Consider the following 22,569-nt stretch of genomic DNA (forward strand, 5'->3'; position numbering starts at 1 on the left):
CCAAACCTGTGAACCCTGGGCCACCAAAGTGAAGCACCTGAACTTCACCACTACACCACTGGGCCAGCCCCAAGAGAAAATACTTTGAGTCAAAACTGAATTCCTAGATATCCTGAAAGATGAAAGATTTGAGATCATCTGTATTTTTCTTTGCCATTTCTTTGCTGTACAGGAGGGATCCATTTTCTCCTGCTGCTCCAGAAAAGTGTTTCTTTTCTTAAATCTAGGGAACACAGGGTCTGGAGAGAAGCAGCCAACTCAGTTAGGAAACTTGCTAACTCCTGGTGTGGAAGTAGGGCCTTGAGTGGAGAGTTCTGACATCTGGGTGTGTGTATGTGTGTGTGTGCATGTGTGTGTTTTTAATCAGCTTTTCTCTGCCGATATAGCCAGCAAGATGCTGCTATGTTTTCCTGTGATTTGAGTGCTTCCTTTCAAATTGTTTCTAAGAATTGTTTTCCATGTTAAATTATCCTCATCATGCATTCACATTTGATGCTGATAGTCCTTTCTACGTAAAGAATTTGTCCACCTGCAGAACAGCCCCTGACACTGTAGAGCGGGTGGTGCTTCACCTCTGCTTGTTGTGGAGGAGGATCTGGGGGAGGAGAGGATGCTGTTTCCTGTTCACATTTGGGTGCAGACTCAGAGCTGATCCCGAGTGGCCATACTGATGCAAAGGCAAACAACAAGTGGGTGTATCAGATCTGTAGAAACAGTAATAGTAACGATCATATTTCTTTGATTTTAAGGTGCTCATTTTATATGCTGCCTGAATTATGAATGCATTTTACTACACTTGCATGCACTTGTTAGGTTAATATTGCAAGTTAACAGTGGTCTTATTATTCAAGGTGTCAAAAATCCTGGAGAATCTCCTTAGCTGGTCTTCGAGTTCTGGATATTCGATGCAATTAGAACATTCCAGATTCATGAACCTCAATCACAATTTCAGTCTGCATGGTGCTATCTTGATTCAGACAAATCAGGAAGTTATAAAACTGTTTATTTTCATACAAGCAACTGCCTCATATATAGATAAACTAAAATAATACTAAAAATATACAAAGTAAGATCTGTGTATGGCTGACTCCATTTTTAAAATCTTGATTTGAGTTCAAAGGCACCATCACTTTGGGAAAACAAGTCATGTGCACTGACATTATTCCACCTCACAGGCTAAAAATATTTCACTAGGCCAAAAACCTGAATGGTGCCTATGGGCAATTTATTTCTCACACGGGCTTGGGGAGAATCAGAAGGAAAAGTGTCATTTGTGACCCAGAGAGAGTGAAGAAAGGAAGGGAGCTGTGAGGTGGGAAGCTGTGCTCACTGACTAGAGAGCCTGTGTCCCTCATTGGCTCTGGGTGTCCTGTCGGCCGTTTTCTTTGAGTTTTGTCCTCACTGTTGCTTTGTTTTCTTGGGCATGACATCTGCTTCTCCTGGCAGGTCACCCTCTCCCCTGCCCCAGCCCAGGCAGTGTGTGGGCTTCATGCTGACTTTCCTGTGTGTGTGTGACTCCATGGTCTTTTGCTGCTTTTCTCATGCCTTTCTTTATGATGTTTCAGCTCATCCGCCATACACCATGTGCTTTAGAGTGAAATTCTACCCACGCAAACCCTTGAAGATTAAAGAAGAGCTCACCAGGTATTTCCCATTTGTTTGTGAGTTTAACGTGCCCCTCTGCCCAGCTAGGACTTCTGAGTTTCACAGGCCAGACGAGCTCCTGCCTAGAGCTGAGCACCACAGTGAAGCAGGCGTCCACTCAGCATTCGGGCTTGCAGGGTTTCTCTTGCACTTAATTGTTTTGGGATTTTTCAAACAGTTCTCATCGGGAGTGTAAATAACTGCACAGGAAAGCAGTGGTTGTAAGGAGGAGGTCCTCTCTGAAAATGTCTGACAGTGGGATTGTAAAAATAAACAGAAAGTGACTCCCTAGGATTTGGGCAAATTCCTAGCTAGTGTAGGACTATGGCCTGTCTTTTGGGTCTAAGCTTCTCTGGGAGGGAAAACATCCCCTGGTGGAATGGACTGTTTGTCATCCGCATTCCACTTGCTAAGTGAGCCATTGTAGGAGGGCCGGCTTCCCTCTACCTGTAGACTCAACTCTCAGCACTTTCCAGTCCTCGGGCCTCCTCCCTTCTCCTCTCCCTCTGCTGGGGCCACGTTCAGTCCACTTTCTGGGGGTTTTGTTTCCATGAACAGCCTCAGCCAATGCAGCTGAGCAGGGTCCTGGGAGGGCCACCACAATGGCTGGAGAAACTTTTACTCTACCATTTTTTTTTCCCCCAAATGTACATCATATTTCGAATTCTGTGTACATCACATCATGTTCACCACCCAAACACTAATTACGGTCCATCCCCTCACGTGTGAGCCTAATCACCCCTTTTGCCCTCCCCCTTCCCACTTCCCCTATGGTAACCACCAGTCCAATATCCAATGCTCTGTGTTTTTTTTGGTCATTGTTTTTATCTTCTACTTATGATTGAGATCATATGGTATTTGACTTTCTTGGCTGGAGAAGCTTCCATGTGTGCTTAGTTCTTGACGAGGCTCCCATCAGGTGACGGCAAAGATCACTGTGCATAGTCCTCTCTCAGAATACTCTGCGTGGGTCTGAATGCCACAGAGAAGCAAATGCAGTTTGCTCTGATCGTCACTTGCAGAGGGATGTGTTGGGTTCTGGGATATTTTGCTTTCTCGTTATCCATGAGCATCTGGTAAAGCTTGACTGTAGTGCCACTGAGGTGACGTTGAAGGGAGCAGATGGTTCCCTTCTCTACTATTAATTTGCACACGGACACTGAGTGAGGCTGGTGCTTGGGGGCGGGGGCAGGCTGTGCATGTGGAAGGAGGGACACGTAGATGGTGGACATCAGGAGTGGTGTTGGTATTTTGCAATCTGGCCAGCTTTCTTTTTATTTAATTGAGGTAAAATTCACATAACATAAATTAATTTCACCAATTCAAAGTGTCCAATTCAGTGACATTAAGATCATGCACAGTGTTAGGCAACCGTCCCCACTATCTACTTCCAGAACATTTTCTCGTCACCCAAAAAAGACACCCCAAAGAGACTCTGGTTCTGGACATTTCATAGAAATGGAGTCATACAGTGTGTGGCTTTGGCCTGCTATTGCCTTGAAAAATTTATTCGTTTATTTCATAAGTTCCTCGTCACTTCCTACTATCTACACAGCCCAGGGGGCGGGGGCTGTATGAGTGACAAAAAAAAAAAGAGAGAGATTCATCCTGCCCTCCGGGTGCTGACAGTGTGATTAGGAAGATCAAATCAAATCCAGACTAATCCCAGGCATTATTTTGTCAGGTCCCCAAATGGCTCACTTTTCTCATTTGTTTTCTCTAAAATCTTATCTGGAGGATAAAAGTTGAATATATGTCACAATATAAATTAAGGATGGATCTTTTATTGTTGAGAAGAGTCTCATTTGAAAGTAAGAGTACAAAGTTTTATTTAATCACCCTGGCTAAACCCCTCTCAACTAAATTTACTAGCATTTTCCTTCATTTGACTAAATAGCTAAGGTATGAATAGTAGAAAATTGCAAACATTTTTGTTTCCTAAGGCAATTAAGACAATGCCGTGTCCTTGCACAGGTAGAAATGGACTTTTCTTATTCAACACAGTCCTTAGAATTCAAAACGAATCTAGAACCTGTGGAACAGACCTCATACTTACGGTTTAAACCCCATCTTGAAAGTGTTTAGTTTTTCTGTTTCGTAAATTGTAATTTTATTGTAAGATTAATCTAAAATCTAAGAAGAATTTAATATATGAGAAATTAAAACCACATTCATGACCATGCTTAGGGGCAAAGACACATTGAGAAAAGGTTGGTTTGAAAGAAGAAAACAATAAAAATACATTTATCTCTCCATTTACACAGTCATCTTTACAATCCTTTAGATTTGTGGGGGGTTTGTAAATGCTATATAAATCTGAATGTAATCAAAGTATGCTGGTTTTCCTTTTTTAGTAAGAACCATCTTTGAATTCAAATTAGGAGAAAAGCAAAATCATTAACAGTGACACAAAGATGTAGGCCCCAGATCCTCTTGTGATTTTGTTCCTTAATCCTTTCACGCAAGAGTGATACTAAAGCAAGATGCAGAATTATTATTATTTTGGGTGGGGTGGCTATTACATTAAAAATGAGCATCTGAACATGAAGCCATTCGTAAGGCTCAGTGGATTATGCTGAATCCACAATAACCCATGGTCATCTCTAGAGACCACTGATATGAGCAGGGACCCGAGCTGGGATGTTGTGAAAGCTGATTTTGTTTTCTCAGGAAGCTGTCTTCAAACTTGATTTCTGAGTATGTGATTAGAGCTCAAACTTCTCGTTCATCAGTCAATGGTTATTTGAATCTATTTTTCCCTACTAGACTCATCAAAGAGTGGAAAGGAATGCTTTTATGTTCAACGCATACATTCAGCAAGTAGAAAAGAAACCCTCTGGCCTTTGGCCTGAATAGTTTACAATCTTCAAAAAAGGAAAGATTTGATCACTTCAAGTGTTTGTGTCACACTGATACTCTGAATGGTCTAGCACCTTGGTCCTCAAAGCAAGATCCCCAGACCCACAGCCATCAGCATCCCCTGGGAACTTGCCCCTGCCCCAGTTCTGGCATGCGGCCCAGCAATTTGTATTTTCATATGCCCTCCAGGGAATTTTAAAGCATGTTGAAATTTGAGAACTCTAAGGCAATTTGGATTCTCAAAAGCACTAGTTTTTTCAACAGATATTACAGTGTACACTTCAGTGGGTTTAGTATGTTCCCACAGTTGTGCCACCATCACCACAATCTAATTCCACAACATTTTTATCACCCCAGTAGGAAACCCAGTGCCCAAGTGGTCATTCCCTATTCTCCCCTCCCCCAGCCCCTGGCAGCCACTAATCTACTTTCTGTCTCTATAGATTTGCTTATTCTGGACATTTCAAATAAATGGAATCATATACTATGTGGTATGTTGTGACTGGCTTCCTTTCACTTAACATTTTCAAGTGTCATGCATGTTCTAGCATCTATCAGAACTTCATTCCTCTTTATGGTGGAATAATATCCCATTGTATGGATATACCACTTTCTGTTATCCATTCATCAGTTGGACATGTGGGCTGTTTCCACCCTTTAGCTATTTTGAGTAATTCTGCTGTGGACATTTGTGCACAAGCTCTTGTGAGGACCCAGATTCTGATTTATTTGGGTCTGGGGTAGGGTCCACAGTCTTGGTATCTTTCAGAAACTCCCCCAGGTGGTTCTCACGTGCAGTGAGGGCTGAGAACCACTGGTTTAGAAGCTTATTACTCAACATGTGGCCCATGGGCCTGCAGCACAGCATCTCCAGGGAGCTATAAATGTGGACTCTCATGCCCACCCAGACCCACTGAACCAGAACCCACATTCTAACAAGATCTCTTCACGTGCTCAGTGAACTATGAGAGGCACTGGTTTAGAGAGCTGCTCTGGTCCTTATCTACCAAGCGTGATGTTGTTCCTCTGACAAAATTCACACCGAACTCCAGATATGAAATTTATTAGGGACAGCCTTTATCCCCTGCACACAATTCCATACAAAGTTGGGGACAGAGAGTGACATCTGAGCCTCCACCGTGTCCCCAGTGCCCAGCACAGTGCACATGTAAAGCAGGTGAGATAAAGATTCATCAAATGGAAACTCCAGTGAGCACCTGAACTCTGCAGGACGTCCAGTGTGCTTTAAGTGAACCAGCGCCCAAAGAGGATGAGCTCCAGCGCCCCGGGATGGCAGCGCCTACGTGCTCTTAGCACGTTAAACACACTCTCTGGATGGGGTTGTGCACGTGGCTCCTCACAGGCTGAGTGAAGATCAGATTATGTCAGCACTGGGGGTGGTAACTGGGACCAGTTGAGTCGTGTCCGCTCCCCAACCCAAGAACCTGGAAAGAAAAATAGGTATTGGTCTCTGAGAGTTAAACTCTCAAATAAACACAGAAGAATCTGTAGACATCTGCAAAGTTACTTTAGTCAGAAACAGGAGGCCCGGGCCTGAGCCTTGACTGAGAGGATCAACCTGGCAGAGAAAGACGAGGAAATCTGAGGAGGGCTCAAGCAGTGTGGAAGACAGAAGGGGCAGTGACGGAGGAGCCAGGGGGTGCTGACTGGCCTGTCCCTCCCCTGGCTGAATCACGTATTTTTTGTTTGGTGCTACAGTGTTTTCAAAAACAAAATTTGTTGCAACATTTAAAAGTCAAAGGATTTCACTTCTAAATCCTGTTTCTTTGTTTTTCTGGAAAAGCTAGACGCCTTTGGCCTGCCTTTCTACAGCGATCCTGGGCTGCAGCTGGGTGGGACGACCCCTTCACAGGGGCCAGTGCTCTCCATCCTGCCTCCTGACCCCCTCAGCCCGCCCATTTCACTCATTATCAGGTCTGCCTGGCTCTGTGGGCATCTGAGTTTGTGTCCCTGGAGAGGGGAGAGGACGTTAAACAGATGACAGCTCTAGCTGTGAAGACACTGGCTTCTGGCCACATAACCAAGTCTTTCTGACATTGACTAGTGTGAGTCTGTCTGACCCTAAGACTGGTCCCCATCTGACTGAGTCCCTTTCCTGACTCTCCATTTCACACAGAGCCTGGGCAGCATGTACCTGAGGTGCGGGTGGTGGTGACAGTGGCTGTGGTTGTCATCATGTGGGAGTTCCTGCCAGGGACAGTGGCTGCTGGGCCCTGTGGCTTTCCTTGGTCCTTCTCGTGTCTCTTTGGAAAGGGCTAGCCACTAGCTTTGGAAGCTGCCACAGACACTTCAGATTTTCTGTATTCCGAGGGCCCCTCTCAGGTTCCTCTGCTTGCCCTCCGAGAGGCTTGGCATGTCTCGGCCACTCCTCGGAGCTGGGTAGGGCTCTGGAGACCCAGGTGGATAGGCACGAACAAACCTTCCTCTTCTTCCAGTCCTCAGCCAAAACCGAGGGCAACTCTTTCCCCTTTTGTATTGCAGGTACCACCTCTTCCTGCAAATTAAAACAGACATTGTCCACAGCCAACTGCTCTGCTCCTTTTCAGGTGCTGCCTCCCTGGGTGCCTGTATCCTTCAAGGTGAGTGTGGCCGTGGCTGCCCACCCCCACCATTGCACTGGACTGTAGAGCTCTGGCTGTTCAGCCTCCCTCCTGCCCGACCTGTGCCCATCCTGCCCGTGTCCATCATTTGAGGCCAGGCAGGGCTGGGGACTTAGCAGCAGAGCCCTACTCACCTTCCCTCTGAAGCCAGTGGGGTCCTGGGGAAGGCTGAGCTGGGATGGTCACAGGGGCCTCTGCAAGAGCAAGGGGGCCTCAAGGCCCCGTGGTGGAGCTCAGAGTCTCTCTTTCAAATGGGATGGAATGTGTGACTTTATAAGAAGCTCTGAAGGGACATGGGGTGTTTTGTGCTCTGAGCTCCAGCCGTCAGCTGTGGGCCTAATGGGTATATTGATGAGGGAAAGTATGTCCAGGGAGATAGGTGTCAAACAGGTGTCATTTCAGACATTTGAAATGAAGTGTCAAAGCATTTATATATATCTTCATAGGTGTAGTATGTGTACATATGTGTACATGGACACTGTGTTTCATTCTTCAGCTTTTCTAGCCACCCGGCTTGGAGAGGAGAGCACCGGGTCACAGTCTGTTGTATCTCGGTTTGAAGCTTACTTCTCATTTCCTGGTGATTTCACAGCAGACAAATTACTTAAGCTCCTAAGTTTCAGATTCTTCATATATTAAATGGAGCGATCCTACCTCCTTCACTGCCATGTGAAGATTTCGTGAGGCTTATTTTCAGGGTTCAACGAGCCCCAGAGGGTGGGGCAGTGGGAAACAGCAACCGCCTATGACCCAGGGTGGGCTTCTGGATGTTTCCACCTGTAAGAAAAAGCTGTTTAATGGAAAAGCCGGAGGCAGCGCATTGCCATGAGTATGGCCCATATGTACAGTACTATACATATCTTTCCTGTATATTTGAATCTCCATCCAAATACCCCAAAGATGTCAGTCGATAAATAGTAATATATCTCTTACCCTCAATTAGGTATTTACATTTTCAAAGATGGCTCTTTTTTAATTAATTAATTATTTATTTATTGCAGTAACATTGGATTATAACATTATATAATTTTCAGGTGTACATCAGAACATATTTCAAATTTTGTGTAGATTACATCACGTTTACCACTCAAGGATTAATTACAATCCACCAAAGAGGGCTCTTAAAGACCAAACAGTCTTTAATGCCCAAGTAATGATTCTGTAACAGTAAAACTTGAAGCATCATGAGTAATCCAACAACTTTACTGGACAAGGGAAGCAGTTTTTTCTGAAACTAACCCTGACTATTACCTTCCCAAACACTTAAGAAACAGTCTTTGCCTATTAAGATAGTAGTGGCTTACCTGCTGTCCAGTCACCATATCAAAAACGTTTCTCACCATTTTAACACAAATTGTTCTGTCATTATAAGCTTATCCAGTGGAAGTTAACTAAGTTTCTTCTAAGTGAGTTTACACAAAGCCTCACTCTTGAGAATCTCAAATAAAACAAGAAACGCACATCTCTTGGTCACCCACTCTAGTTATTGTATGGCGCTAGATGCTGGGAACACTAAGAAATATAAGACAAGAAGACACGGTTCCTGTCCTGAAGGAGTTTGCATGGTCAAAACAAAAATAAGTAGTAAAGCAAATCATCATGTGGCCAGTATAAATCTCCACAACAATGCAGTAACACACTCACCAGAATTACTGGTTTCCCACTGCATTTAGAATAAAGACAAGACTTCTTCACAGGCCCTCTGAAAACCCATATGCCCTATGTGACAGCCTTTCTCTGCCATAAGTCCACTTTCTCTCTCTGCTCCAGATATACTACCCATGTCTCAGTCCCTTCTTCTTACCATATGCCCTCCCACCCCAGGGCCTTTGAACAGGCCTTTTCCTGAGCCTAGAAGGCTCTTCATTGCCCTTTCTCTCTAGAGAATTCCTTTTCATAATCAAAACTCAGATAAGTTGTCACCTCCCACCCTCATTATATGCTTTCATTGCCCTCATATGCCTATCCTTCTTGGTATTTTTCACTGTAGCAAATCCTCTACTCATTACATAATTATTTAAATAATATATTTCTCTCTACTCAAAGCTCCATGAGGCAAGGATCATGTCTATTGTTTGCTTGTCACTGAATCACTAATGCTTAGCATATAATAGGGCCACAATACATATTTGTCTGAATAAACAGGTGAATGAATGAATATGTGGACTTATATAAATAAGTTAATCCATATCTTTTTTATTTGATAATAATCATTTAATATATAGTTATTAAAAGTTTCAAGTTCACTCAGCAAATATTTATAATATCCCTACCATGTACCCGGCACTCTGCTGGCGCTTAACGTAGAGATAAAGACACAGTCCCTGTCCTTGCTGCCCCCTGAGAGAGACAGATGAGTAAACAAATAATTACAACACGACACACATTGTAGGTAAGAGATATCCAGAGTGCGATGAGAGCACAGAGGCAAGAATTAACTCTGCCTCGGGAAGCGGCAGAAGACAGACTTCTAAGGAGGTGGCATTTAAGCTCTTGAAGAAGAAGTAGAAGTGCAATAGGCAAAATAGTGAGAGAAGCCGTTCCATGCAGAAGATGGAATGTGAAAAAAGTCAACCGTTTTGAAGAGTTTGCTACATCCTGGAAGAGCGGATAGTGAGGCACCAATGTGCCCGAGAGTGTGTGGGAAGGGAATGACTTGAGATGGGGTGGAAACTGTGGGCTGAGGTGAAGAGAGGAGGACACGATAAATCTGAGGTTAGAACAACACACCCAAGTGGGACTGAAAGGCAGTTAGTGGGACGTACAGAATAAAGGTTGGGCAAGATGATCAGAAAGAGAGAAAAGCCTTCACGGGAATGATGGGCGATGTGTGGGAATTAGGGACTCCCATCTCTGGTCTCCTTTTCAAAATCATACTTCATAGTACAGTGTGTCCCACACTTCCCTAAGGACAACAGTCACATGACTGTTAAAATGCATATTCCAGGGACATATCCCAACCCCCCTGAATCAGCATCCCCAAAGGAGAAGCCTGGAAATCTAATGTTTAACCAAGACCCCAGGTAACTCTTAGTATCAGGGAAGCTGGAGAAACATTTCCAAAGGGAACTCCCATTCCTCCCTCAGGTGAGCTCAGCATCCTTTCCCAGCTCTGTCTGTTCACCTGTCAGGGATGCGGCTGTCCAAGAAAACATTAACTTCCATTAACAACTTACATAATGACCTTTTCCCCTAATATAATGATCAAACACAACTGTGCCACCACAGGGAAAATAAGGGGTAGACAGCATATCTTCGGATAACTGCACATACTACCGGAGGAAAATTTCAGCCATTTATGCTCAAAAGGTAGGGAAACTGGATGCTGTGCAGAAGGAAGAATGCCCATGAACTTCCTCCATGTGTGCAGAGGCTGTGGGTGATTTGTTAGGTCTCTACATCCATTTGCTTCTCCCCAAGTGACTAACTATCAATTAAATCACCAGTTGAGGTCCCAAGAGATGTGTTGCCGACTACAGAACAAATGAAATTCTTTCAGCATTTAGTTGTTGGGCTTTTCACTGACAGAGAATGCAGAAAGGATGTATACACATCACACAGCCATTCTGAGTTTGTCTCACCCCCTCTTGAGCAACTAAAGTCCTTGAGCAACGAAAGACTCGAGAAGCCAGTGTGATAGAGCACGCGAAAGGAACTGGCAAAGGCGTAGTAGACTGAACCTGGCGTCAGTTTTCCTTCATTTCTATTCTGCCAGCTTGGCAGAAGTTTATGTCAGATTAGCCATCGTTCTTTGAGACTATTTCAGCTCTGGTTCACCTGTAATTTTTCCTTTATCTTCAAGCAAGTTTAATATTAAAGGTTTGTTTCCCTTTAAATTCCAAAGCCCTTATTCTGTGTGAATGAGACAGTGAGGTTCAGCTGTGGGCATTTTAGTTTTGATCCTTTACTATGTGCGCATAACAGAAACTATAAATGTATTCATATTCAGAAGCTATGAATGTGTTGTCTTTTAATGACTGTTTGCTTTAATTCAGTTTAAATTACTCAAATGCAACAAAAGTGTTATCAGTTGAGATTATTTCTGTGGCAAGTAACAGAAAAGCTATTCAACTGGCTTAAACAATTAAAGGAATTTACTGGCTCCTGTAACTGAGAAGTCCATAGAATTTTCATGGCTTGGTCCAGGCATGGTTTGGTCCAGGCACTGGCTCAATTTTTCTGCAGTTCTCTCAGTTCTGTGTACCTTCAGATGTTGGCTTTGTTCTTGGGCTGGCCTCATAAAATGACTGCCTTTAGCATTCATGGTGGCTTTGTATTCGTATCCAAGGGCAAAGCAAAGGCCAAGGCCAGCTTGTAGAACCATCATACAAAAGTCCCAAGCCTCGCTCTGATTGGACCACTCGGATACACCCTCTGTAGCTACGGGCATGTTATGCTCTGATTGGCTTACACTGTGTCGATCACTATGACAAGAAAATGGGATTATTCTGAGTGGCTTAGACCAAGCAGGGGCCCTACTCTGGATCTGAAGATAAGTTTCACCCCTCCTAAAGTTCACGGTTGTCACTCAAGGAAGCTGAAATGGATGTTAGAGGAACAATTTCAGTGTCTGCTTCAATTAAACAATATTTTTAGCAATTTCAATTTAGTACAGTGTTCCTAAATGCCTATTTTTCTTTTGGAAATTATTGTTTATTTCACTACATTGAACTCTTTCCAAATGCAACATACTTTAGCACCCAAGGGCAATGATTGGCTGAGAGTCATCTAACACAAGACAAGACATTAGCAAGAATTTCAGGACATCCAGGTCAGTGGTGGTCTTATTTCTTATTCTTTCTCTCTCTCCACTTTCCCTTATTTTTCTCTCCCTCTATTTTCTGGCTAGCTTTTCCTTTTTCTCACTTCTTTCCTTCCATCTACAGTCCTCTTTTTCTTTTCTTAATATGCCTTTTAATATATGCAAACACAACAGGATGTGAGATTAGACATTTCCTCACATCTCACAATTTTAGCTAAAGACTCAAAGCCTTTGAAACAGGTGACAGTATCCTCCTAGGGAGACACTAGACACAGCCTCCCAGGAATTATTAAAAGGGGCCAAACACGCCCAGTCCCGTTGCCTAGTGGTTAAATTCAGAACACTCTGTTTTGGTGATCCGGGTTCAATTCCTGGGCACAGACCTACACCACTCGTCGGCAGCCATGATGTGGTGGGGTCCCACATACAAAATAGAGGAAGACTCTCACAGATTTTAGGTCAGGGTGAATCTCCTTCAAAAAAAAAAAAAAAAGGGAGGTGAGGAAGACAAAGCCCTAAAGAAAAGTTAGTTGTGGGAACATTTTTTTAAAGTTATACCACATTTTAATGTAAAGAAAAAAGCTATTTCCTAACTGTACCCTACTGAATTCAGTTTATGTAATAAACTTACTATATGAATACAAAGCATCATGTATGTATCTTCAACATACTTTCTGTGAACACACCTAAATAATGCATCAGTCATGTCCTGCAGGAAACAGGGAATGTTCAAAGAGAGTGACTGAGGAGTTTACACAGATGTGGGCGGGGCTAAGGGGTAAGGAACCAAGCAAAGATGGTGAATCCCTGAGCTAGCAACAACTGGGAGACCTTAGCACCCCTTTGCCTGCAGGGAGACAGGCGAGGGAGTGGCTGCCCTAGCCCAGAGAGGGATGGAGCTGAGCTTCTCTCTGATCTGCTGGCACCTCAGACATCAGGCGGCAAGGAAGGTGCTGAACACAGAGCAGGATGGAGACGGGTGAAAAGCCCATTGGGGTTGGCAAGTGGCAGATGTTCAGCACATATAATATATTTCAATTTCTAAATTCTGACAAATATAATTGTAATTGATATGTAGATGACTCAAATTACATAAGACTGATGATAAAGTAGAATTTCCCCATTGAGTCTCCTGGCAAAAATGGAATTATATTCCTCAAGGAGAAAAAATTAACCTCAGGCCAATGAAATTAGCCTTAAGAGTATAAATAATGGATTTACACAGAAATAGTATTCACCGAAAATGAATACAGAGAATCATATGATAAAAATTAATCACCCAAACAAATCTGCAAATAAAAATGCTGAAAACGAAAGCTGAAGAAACAGCAACCCCATGTGAGCTCAGAAATGGAGGCCACAGCCTCAGCCCACCTCACCCACATGGACACATCTGCACGGACCATTAAAGTACTGGCTCTTTTCACATCTTTGCTAAGACAGACCCTCAATGCTGTATTTGTTGACATCTGAAGTCTAAAATCATGACAAAATTGTCTATACTCCTAGGAAAACAGAAATCTTAGTCCTTATTAATATCTCAAAGAATCACTGTTTGCATTCTTATTTTGTGAATTTAAAATGGGCCACTTAAACTTTCCAGGTCTTTGTTCTTCTCACTGATGAGATAGGGAAGTGCGATTTGTTCAACTCTGTCCCCAACCTGCCCCCTAGTTAGTTCCCACATTCCAATCATCTCAGTCTCTGTCTCTTTCTAAATTCAACTCAGCACAGAATTTTGTGTTCCGCTATTGCTCTGGAAAAGTTTCTTCCCTGTCCCCACAACACACACACACACACACACACACACATGCACACACACTTGCAACACACTCCCACTCCTATCACTGTCCAAGGAAATCCTTCAAGGTCTAGTTTAAATGTTAATATCTTCTCTCAAACCCTCGCTAATCTCGCCCTGTACCCCACTCCCCACCCCCAGTCTGGCCAATACAATTGAACATCCTCTCTCCCCTGCTCACCTAGCACTCAGTCTCCAAACTGCAGAATGGTCCTCATCCCCTTACAGTTAGCTGTTCTGGTGAACATCTTCCCGTTAGATTGTTCGATCTTGGAGGAAGAAACAGTGCCATTTATCTCTGTATCTCCAGCAGCAGAGGAAGAAGGTTCATAATTTATGCTGAAAGAAGGGGAAAAAATATCTGAAAAGGTTTTCAAGGTGTCTTAAAGGTTTTGTAAGCAATAGAAATAACCCCCACGCCCTCCCCTCTGCTCCACTGTTATATCGGGGCCAAGCCACAAGGAGACAGATGGTGGACATCTGGGCTGCCCGCTTCGAAACTGGCTTCCCGCTTGACCCAGAAATCAGGTCAAGGCCCAGAATCCCTTTAAGATAAATATAAGAGCAATGTGTAATAAATTAAAACCTCCTTTTCCCACTTAACTCTTAGCCAAGTTCTATAGGTCAAGTTAAAATGCGAAGTAGTCAGGAATACAGACACAACATTTGGTTTTTATAATGGCACAAGTACCCCCCTGTGCTGCTGTCAAGACATCCAGTGCCATTCAGGTTTGGAGGACCACCTTGCACATTTGGGATACTTCTAAATCAAGCAGTGAAAGGCTATCCTGTGTAAATTTAACACCTTCATGGCAAATTTGTTTAGGGCTTCCATGTGCCAGATGATACTTTTGATTCCTAATTGGGGAAGCAAAATTGAGGCAAGATGATCATACCAGTGGAAGATGGAACGGGTCTAGCATTGTCGTAGGTTGGCTCAGTTAGCAGGAAGAGATATAATGAGTGTAGTTCTACCTTGCATCCAGACGAAGCCTAGGGTGCATCGTCCAATCCATCCAGGTGGCAGCCAAGGCCATACGTTGGAGCCACGAAGCCACTGAGTGCCATTAGGGGCTAACCAATGTACGCTGGACCATCTATCCCAGTGAGTCCCAAACCATAGTATTTTTTTTTAAGGCTATGATATAAGAAGATATATAGCTGGGAATTTGTCCCATACGTTGGGTGCTATTAGGCCACGTATCACAAGTGTGACTGGTTTGTTCCCAAAACAGAGTGGCCTTTTGACTCAGTTGACCACTAGTAGGAGTGAGCCAAATATATTCATCCCAAATTTGATATAATCTATCCTGCGTGTATTGGTAGGTTGGGGACTTTACCTTTGGAACTCACTGTTTGTGATCCACCTGTGACAATGAGAATTTAGTTAGTATTTGGGCAGTAGAGTTGAAGGAAAAGGTGTGATTGTGGCCAGGGACCTTCCAGGTACCAGAGACTGACAGCCACAGGGAGACGTTATGATTAGTAAAAGATGAATCTTGTAGAAGAGAAGAGCTAGAATCTAATACCCATGAATGTGTACTATAGCTTCTACTGAAACATAATCTTTCTCTCTAAAATCACCCTCATTTTTACAAAAGATAGTTAAATTAAGATTAACTGGTTTGCAAAAGAAGTGTAGCTTCAATAAAACTTAGTCCAATTATTTACGTAAGTGCAACAAGAATAGCAATTGATCATACAAGCTTTTTAAAATCTGCTTTGCTGGAACTTTTTATGTAACCTCAGATTGAACTTTAAAGGCCTCTCAAGGCCAGAAAAGCCCAGCCAAGGACTTGCCATCAGATTTTGCCTGAAGTACCTACAGATTTGTGTGAGTTTCTCTTTTCGAGGTCCCCTAAAATGTTTCGAGGTTCCTTGCACCTGCCAGATAAGTGAGCTTCCTTACTTACCAGGTAAGATTGCTGGAATCTCTGTAAACAAGGTGCCAGGCCAATATTTACAAGTGGCTTTATTCCAGAAAGTCCAATCTGTGTTCCTGAAAAGCTGTCTTGTCATATCTGAGCCTGTATGTTTCTCTCAAATACGACATTCCAGTCAAAGCCTTGGTAATATAACCAATGTGTCCTGTTACAAGAAGAACAGATTCTTATTGAAGTTCTGCAAATAACTATATTGCCACAAAATAACCATCCTCACTCACAAAGAGTTTCCAAATTCTGGAGGGAACAGGTAGGGAGAAAAAGATAAATGTTTCAGTTCTGCTCATAAAGGTATAATTTCACCAAATTGCTGTAAGTCATAGTTAGCATAAGAGAAAAGAGAAAAAGATTTCCTTAAATCCGAGAAAACAAAACATCAAAAAAATCAACATTTCAAACAAAAGTCATAAAAAATTATAATCATCCTCATCAGTTCATACAGTCCTGTATAATCGATTCTTGATCTTCATCTTCTGTTAGCAGTTTTATGAGGCCATCAGTTTCTCTGTTAGAATTCTGTAATTTCTTACCCAGTTCAGTTTTATGATCTGAAAGTTGATCAGAAACTTGTATTCTAGAATCCTGTGTCAGAATTCTTTCCATGAATTTCTCTGGAGATGAAACATATATGAAAAAGCAAAAAGCATCAGAATAAAACAGCAACTATCTGCAAATGACAAAAGACTCAAAAGGGCAATTGACAAAGAAACTTGGCTACTTCTGTGACATACAACACTTCAAGACAATAACTGGAATTATGACTGCTAACCGGGACAGATCAGAATTTTAGGAACGTTATATAATTTTAAACCACCTATATCAACAGCATTCACCCACATAATGCCACCTAAGAAAAGTTATCATCACTTATTTAACAATGCTTCCCACGTAATTTAATAGACCAAATAAGCCCAATTAGTTTAGTATTTTCCTCCTTATAGGAAGAGAGAACAAACTTCTTTGAGAAGTCTCAGGGGCCCTCTGAAAATCCTGAGAGAAATTTTCTTCCTTGTACCAGGTGAAAAGAAAGCCTTCATTCAGGATTTGAATTTTTTTTTTTTTTGAGGGAGAAGTTTGTCAAAAATATCAAAAGTTTTTAAAACATTTGTTCAAATAGGAAAAAATGCTCACTGTGAAACATGCTCAGTATATATTCAAAATGACAACAGAAACAGTCAAAAAATCTTAGAGAGAAATGAGTCCTTCTGAACATAGGAAATTATTTTAACAAAACATAGTTTTTCTGTCTTTTAGGTAGACTTAGAGGTAAAGGAAAACCTTTTATCACCTCTTTATCAAGAGCAGACCAAAAGTTCAAGTAAATTATCCTTTTGAGAGATAGAACCAAATTTTAATTTCTGTACCAGCTTATTAAAACTCAATTACTTAATTGGATTTACTTTAATCTTAGCCAACTTGACCAGGCATAAAACTCCCTTCTGAATTTCTCTTTCACAACTTTCTTTTTACATTCAGAATTTATCCCATGCTTTCTTTCTTCCCTTCTGGTACTTTAAGACAAATTTATCTTTCTTAACCCAACAAACAAAAATCTTTCCATTCTTTATAGCTTCTTTACTGAAAACATACATTTTACTTTCCTTCAATACAGAGCTGTTTTCCTTAGTAATTTCCAGTAGCTTTAATTACATATATTAATTACAATTTTAGACTCTATTAAAAACTAAAAGGGCAAGCAATTACAAACTGTCTTTTATATCAGCATTCTAAGCACTTTTCATAATTTCTGGAAACACGCCACTTCACAGTAGTAAAACACAGGTATATTTGCTGGTAGACCCAAACATCCTTTAGCCTCTCTAGAATAAGAAGCCAAAAATAGATAACTTAGATAGATTTAGTAATAATGTTTCAGTGTTCTATCCCATCCAAAACTGACCCAACTACTCAACAGATTTTTATCATTTCACTTAACTTGGCAAAACTCTAAAATTTTAAGTTACCAAAAAGAATTTGGAAGCTGTTTTTTTCCCCAGGTATACAGACCATAAAACATAATTATTGCACCCAAAAACTCTTACGTATTTTCATCTATCCAAATCATTTCTTTCCAACAATTATGCTCAGATTACCCATGAAAATTTCATGAGACATTAGACAAAATTAGCTATCATTTAAAGCTGTTATTTTTCTGATGAATTTCTAACAGACAACATGAGCTTATTTGGCTCATAAACCCAGGCTACATGTCTGCATCATATCCAAACACCCACGTCTCTGAGGACAAGCCTATTTCAATCAAATCAACAAACTTAAACAAGCTTTTGTTTACCAAAGATTAATTTATATCATGTTAACCTGAAAGACATTGGGTTAATTTCTATCACATTTTGAATTTATGTAAGTGCTTACTTTAAGGCAATTAAACAGAGCTCTTAATTTTGGCCATACCATCCAGAGGTAAAATATCACACATATATAACATACATATAGACACACATACACAGAGTCTCGACAGCCGTTGCTTAAAAATTACTGACAAGAATCAGATACAGTAATACAAAGCTCAGCAGTTATGAATCCAAATTTTGTTTTAAGCCTTTTTACCAATATTTGTGACGATCCTCAAGATGCCATATTTTTGGCAAGGGCACACTTATGGCTATTTGTTCCTTTTTCCTTTTTTCTTCTCTCAGTCTTAGGAATTAGTGATGGGCTAGATAGTCCCCAGAGGATTTGCAAGCTCTTTGAGATAAGGGAAAGGAGTGGAACCTGAACCAGCTCTAGAGCTGCTTTTCCAGCCTTACAAGGATTTTCCAAGGACAGTTGCTCTGGATTTCTCAGAAATTGGGTTGTAATTCGGATGACATTATAGGTTGATCTACCTGTCCAACTACATCATAAAGGCACAGAGAAACCCCTCACCCCTCAAGTTTTCTCCAAGATGGAGTTTCTGGGGCATACTCCATTCAGTTGAAAGTGTTTCCAAATAGTTAAAATGCACCCGAGGGGTAAGTCTCTGGGGATGTTTGGGGCATTCCCTATGGTAGTAAAGCCGGTGTCCAACCAACAGTGCCTGGAGAAGGGTGCAGAGCCCGACTGCAGGTGTCAATACGGTTATAAGATTTAGTCAAGTCCTGCTCAACCAGGGCACTTAGTCCCTAAGCCAGCACAAGGCCAGCCAGGGAAGCAAGAGGAAAAGGCCTGGAGCTGGCTGGGGGCTGGGGATCCCAGCACCTGGGTAGAGAGTTAACTCCCTGGCAAAAGATTTTCAAGTTTTTGATCTTACAGAAGGTCCAGGTTCTGCTCAGGTCCAGCCTGAACTTAACCTCGACTTGGTGACAACAGAGGAAGTGACGAATGAAACAGGCAAAGAAAGGGAAAGAAGAGATCAGGTCTCTCCCTCATAGCCTCTTCTCAAGGGTTATCAAGATAACAGTCACACAACAGTTTCATGCCGGGGCACAAAACCCCAGCAGGACAGTTCACAGAATGAATCACAGATTTCCTACCTGTATAACCTATGCAGTAGGTGACTAAAATACTCAGAGTCAGCTGCAAAGAGAGGGCACCCTACTTAGGGTCTCCCGGGTGATCAGGCCAGGAAACCAGAGGAGGGGCTCCCAGGGATGGAGCCTTTGACTCTTTTAAATATTTGTTTGTTTCTTATTTGCAAAGCTTAAAAGGAGGCCAAAATGGCCACTGTAACTTTAAGAGACATGAAAGAAAAGGGTCCATTATCTTGAAATCCCCCATGAACCTAGGGCAGCATCCTACCCGTTGTTCCTCCTGTGGGGTTTCTATAGCAAGGGGTGATGGGGCATCTCCCTGCATTGCATATCTTGTGTACCTTCCCTATTATGCCTGGCAGTAATAGGTGCCTGTTGAATGGTCCCAGAGATACAAGAATAGAGAAAAACAGTGAAAAATTTTCCGCGGGTCTGGGGGATATTCTACCCATTTTCATCCTGGAGCCATTCTCCCAAGAAGGGGTTTCCATACTCAACCAAAGGTTATGGTTTGGTACTTTCCTTGAACCACAGTCCCAGTTGGGACTTTCCCATGGTTCAGAGTGTGGTCAGGAGCCATAGGCAGGGATGCCAATCCAGCCTCAGGAAAAGAAACCTGCCACAGGAGTCTTGGAGATTGGCGACCGTCCTAATGACTTAAGTGATTGACCCGTGCCCATATAAAATTTATGTATTAGAGAGAGGTTTAGGAAGGAATGGATTAATTCGTTCTTCATCACCCTCAGGCTTAAGGTACTGATTCTCTTTGGGCTGAATGCCATGATTTGCCACATAGAGTAGCCTTGAGCAGCAAATGTGGATTCATACGGCTGTCTGAGAAGGTTCCCGATGAAGAAATGAATTTAGATTCATCCTTGAAAAGGAGGAAGGCACAACAAAGAAAAGGGCACTTACCAGAAGTTAAGCTCTGTGTGAGAGGCATTGTTCTAGGCCAGGACTAGCAAGCAGCATTCATCTCTAACCACCTGGGAGTGACTTCTTGTAGAAAGGGTAGAGAGGTTCCTGAGATGGCTCACTGGGACTGAGTATAGTCCTGGGCTCATGGTGTCTGTCATAAACAGAGGAATTGGTGACATGCCATAAGGTGCTGCAAGAGAGCATAGCAACATCATTGCAAGGCTTTAAGCTTAGCAAGAACAAATTACAAAATGGGTGACTGAGAAATATGCAACTTGCTGATGCTCATAAATTACTGTGTTAGATTGTTTGTGCTTTGGAATCAAAGGCCAGAAGGTAGTATCTTATCAAACATGAAGGCGAGGGGCTTAAGAACGCTGGGCCCTTGCAGGAACAGAACGCCGTCTGCATAACTTGCCAGATTGTTTGTTCCCAGGATACTCCCTCAGAGAATGGCCTTGTGTAGGGCAGGGGTACATTGAAGCGGGGAAGAGTAGAACTGCTGAGCTTTGACTTGCATATTCCTGCTGGCATGAGTTCCTACCATGCTTGTACTTTTTGGCCTGCAAATAAATACGTTGCGATCAGAGGGATGTCACCTCAGTCCTAGAGGCTGATGGTCCCCTGTCCCATTAAATAATATAGAGTATGTTGAGTCTATTATATAGACGTGTTCTGTGTATTAATTCCATCCCCCCCTTCAGCTGGCTGCCTAGCTGGTCTCGGGAGCAATAAGGAACAGAGATCTGCCTTCCCTCCCAGACCAGTGAGAAAAAAAGATGAGTGACATGCAGACTGTGCCTCAGTCCACAGCAGGAGGGAGCACCACCCCTCAGATGCCCTGAGGCTGTGTGGGCCATTCATAAGAGCAGAAGGTCGGGATTCAGAACAGAACAAATGGACCAAGTGCACATCTCTACTCTGTGGCACACAGGTAACACCTTGAAAAGTTACTTAACCTTTCCTGTTCCCATTTTCTCTCCTGTAAAATAGAAAATAAATCTAACTCATAAAGTTCTGGTGGGAATGGCATGAGATAATGTGAGTGAACTGTGAAGCCCAGTATTTGACAACACATAGTAAGAAGATAGTAAGTGGTAGGGAAATAAATATATATACTACCTATTATATAGAATACATTATATTACGTGATATCACATACTTTATATATGTAATATTATATATATATATAAAGCTGAGAGAATGCATGTGTGTGTGTATATATATATATATATGTACATTCTTTCCTCTTTCTAGGACATAGAATGGGCACAAAGGAGGAATTAAGTCTACTTGCAAGAGGCAGCAGAGGTCAGAAAAGCCCTCACAGAAGAGGAGGCCCTTAAGATGATACTTGAAAGAACAGACTCACACGCCTGCCTCACCCTGTCTTTGGAGGACTTGGTGATGTCATTTATCTAAAGCACTTAGCACAATGCCTGCAGTCTATAAACGTTAGCTGAGTCTAAATGGTTTTGTTGGTGCGTTATACTCCATGTGACCCTCTGGATCAGTCAGGGTTCTTGATGGCAAACAACAGAAACCGCCTGGCTAACCTAAGCAGAAGAGAAGGTTCATAGAAGGGACTCACAGAGCTCAGCGACTCCACAGGGAGCCGGCTCAGAGTAGAGATGGGAACCAAGAGAGGCCGGGCAGCTGAGGACATGCCAGGGCCAGCTCCCAGGAGCAGTCTGGTCAGGTCAAAGCCGTGGACACCACTGGACACTCAGCACCGCTGCCAACACCAGGAGTGACTCTCAGTGTCTTTGGATTTTCTACCATGCCCTCAGGATGGAATACCCTGGGTGAGAGGACCCACTGGCTGATTCAGGTCAGTCGTCCAGATCTCAGCTTTCAGTGGTCATAGGGAGAAGGTATTTGGCCTCTTCAACTTCCTGAGTAAGAAGCGGGGCCCTTTTTCCTAGTAAGATTCACACAGCAGGGCCTATTTTAGAAGTAGAGAGGGATTTGGATGTATCCAAAAAAAGGTTCAGCTATGCCTTAAAGAACACTGTTTTGATATAACAAGGAACATTGTATCAAAAATGTAGAAAATCATCATAGACCCCAGAAATTTCTCTTCAAAATGTAAAATACTTAAAAATCAAAACTTTTAGGTCATCTTTAGGTATTTCATGCCAAACACTTGCCATATAGTAAGTACTCAATAAATAATAGTGAAGTAAATATAGTCAGTACCTAAATGTGTGATGAATATTAGTCATAAATAATGATTTCTTCAAATCTTTAAAAATTGGTCTAAAACATTAATTTCTCAGTTTGAGCTCATATACAGGCCATTTTGAGATGTGGGAAGATTAGTTTTGCTCTTTTTACCCCCATTATCAAATTTGAGAGACATTTTGATCTACTGTGAGTGTGAGTATCCAGAAAGTCATCAGAGGGGAATGTGGGCTTGTGAGTTGATAGCAAAAGCTGGCTGTTGAGAGTTAGTTGATAATGGAGTAGTGAGAGAGAATTCTGATGCCTCTAAGAGATCTGCTCTGAGATTTGCAGGAACTACACAGACCTTTAGACAGAAGGCAGGAGC

General features: G+C 42.3%; 2 long non-coding RNA genes across 3 annotated transcripts; one reads left to right on the top strand and one right to left on the bottom strand.

The window, feature by feature from the left end:
- Positions 1-5,550: 5,550 nt before the first annotated feature.
- Positions 5,551-20,336, bottom strand: LOC138920329 (uncharacterized). Of its 2 annotated transcripts, XR_011431355.1 has the most exons (8): positions 20,016-20,336; positions 16,161-16,241; positions 15,601-15,775; positions 13,869-14,026; positions 7,779-7,901; positions 7,259-7,701; positions 6,659-7,018; positions 5,551-5,948 (listed from the first exon to the last, which is right to left on the bottom strand). It is a non-coding gene; the product is annotated as an uncharacterized lncRNA (long non-coding RNA). The 2 variants fall into 2 exon arrangements; XR_011431356.1 differs by lacking the exon at positions 16,161-16,241 and having other exon boundaries at positions 20,016-20,259.
- LOC111770239 (uncharacterized) lies at positions 7,006-22,226 on the top strand. The gene is made up of 3 exons (XR_011431357.1): positions 7,006-7,103; positions 20,723-20,952; positions 21,276-22,226. It is a non-coding gene; the product is annotated as an uncharacterized lncRNA (long non-coding RNA).
- The last annotated feature ends 343 nt before the right edge of the window (positions 22,227-22,569 follow it).

This window comes from Equus caballus, chromosome 23, assembly GCF_041296265.1.
Source record: "Equus caballus isolate H_3958 breed thoroughbred chromosome 23, TB-T2T, whole genome shotgun sequence".
NCBI lineage: Eukaryota > Metazoa > Chordata > Mammalia > Perissodactyla > Equidae > Equus > Equus caballus.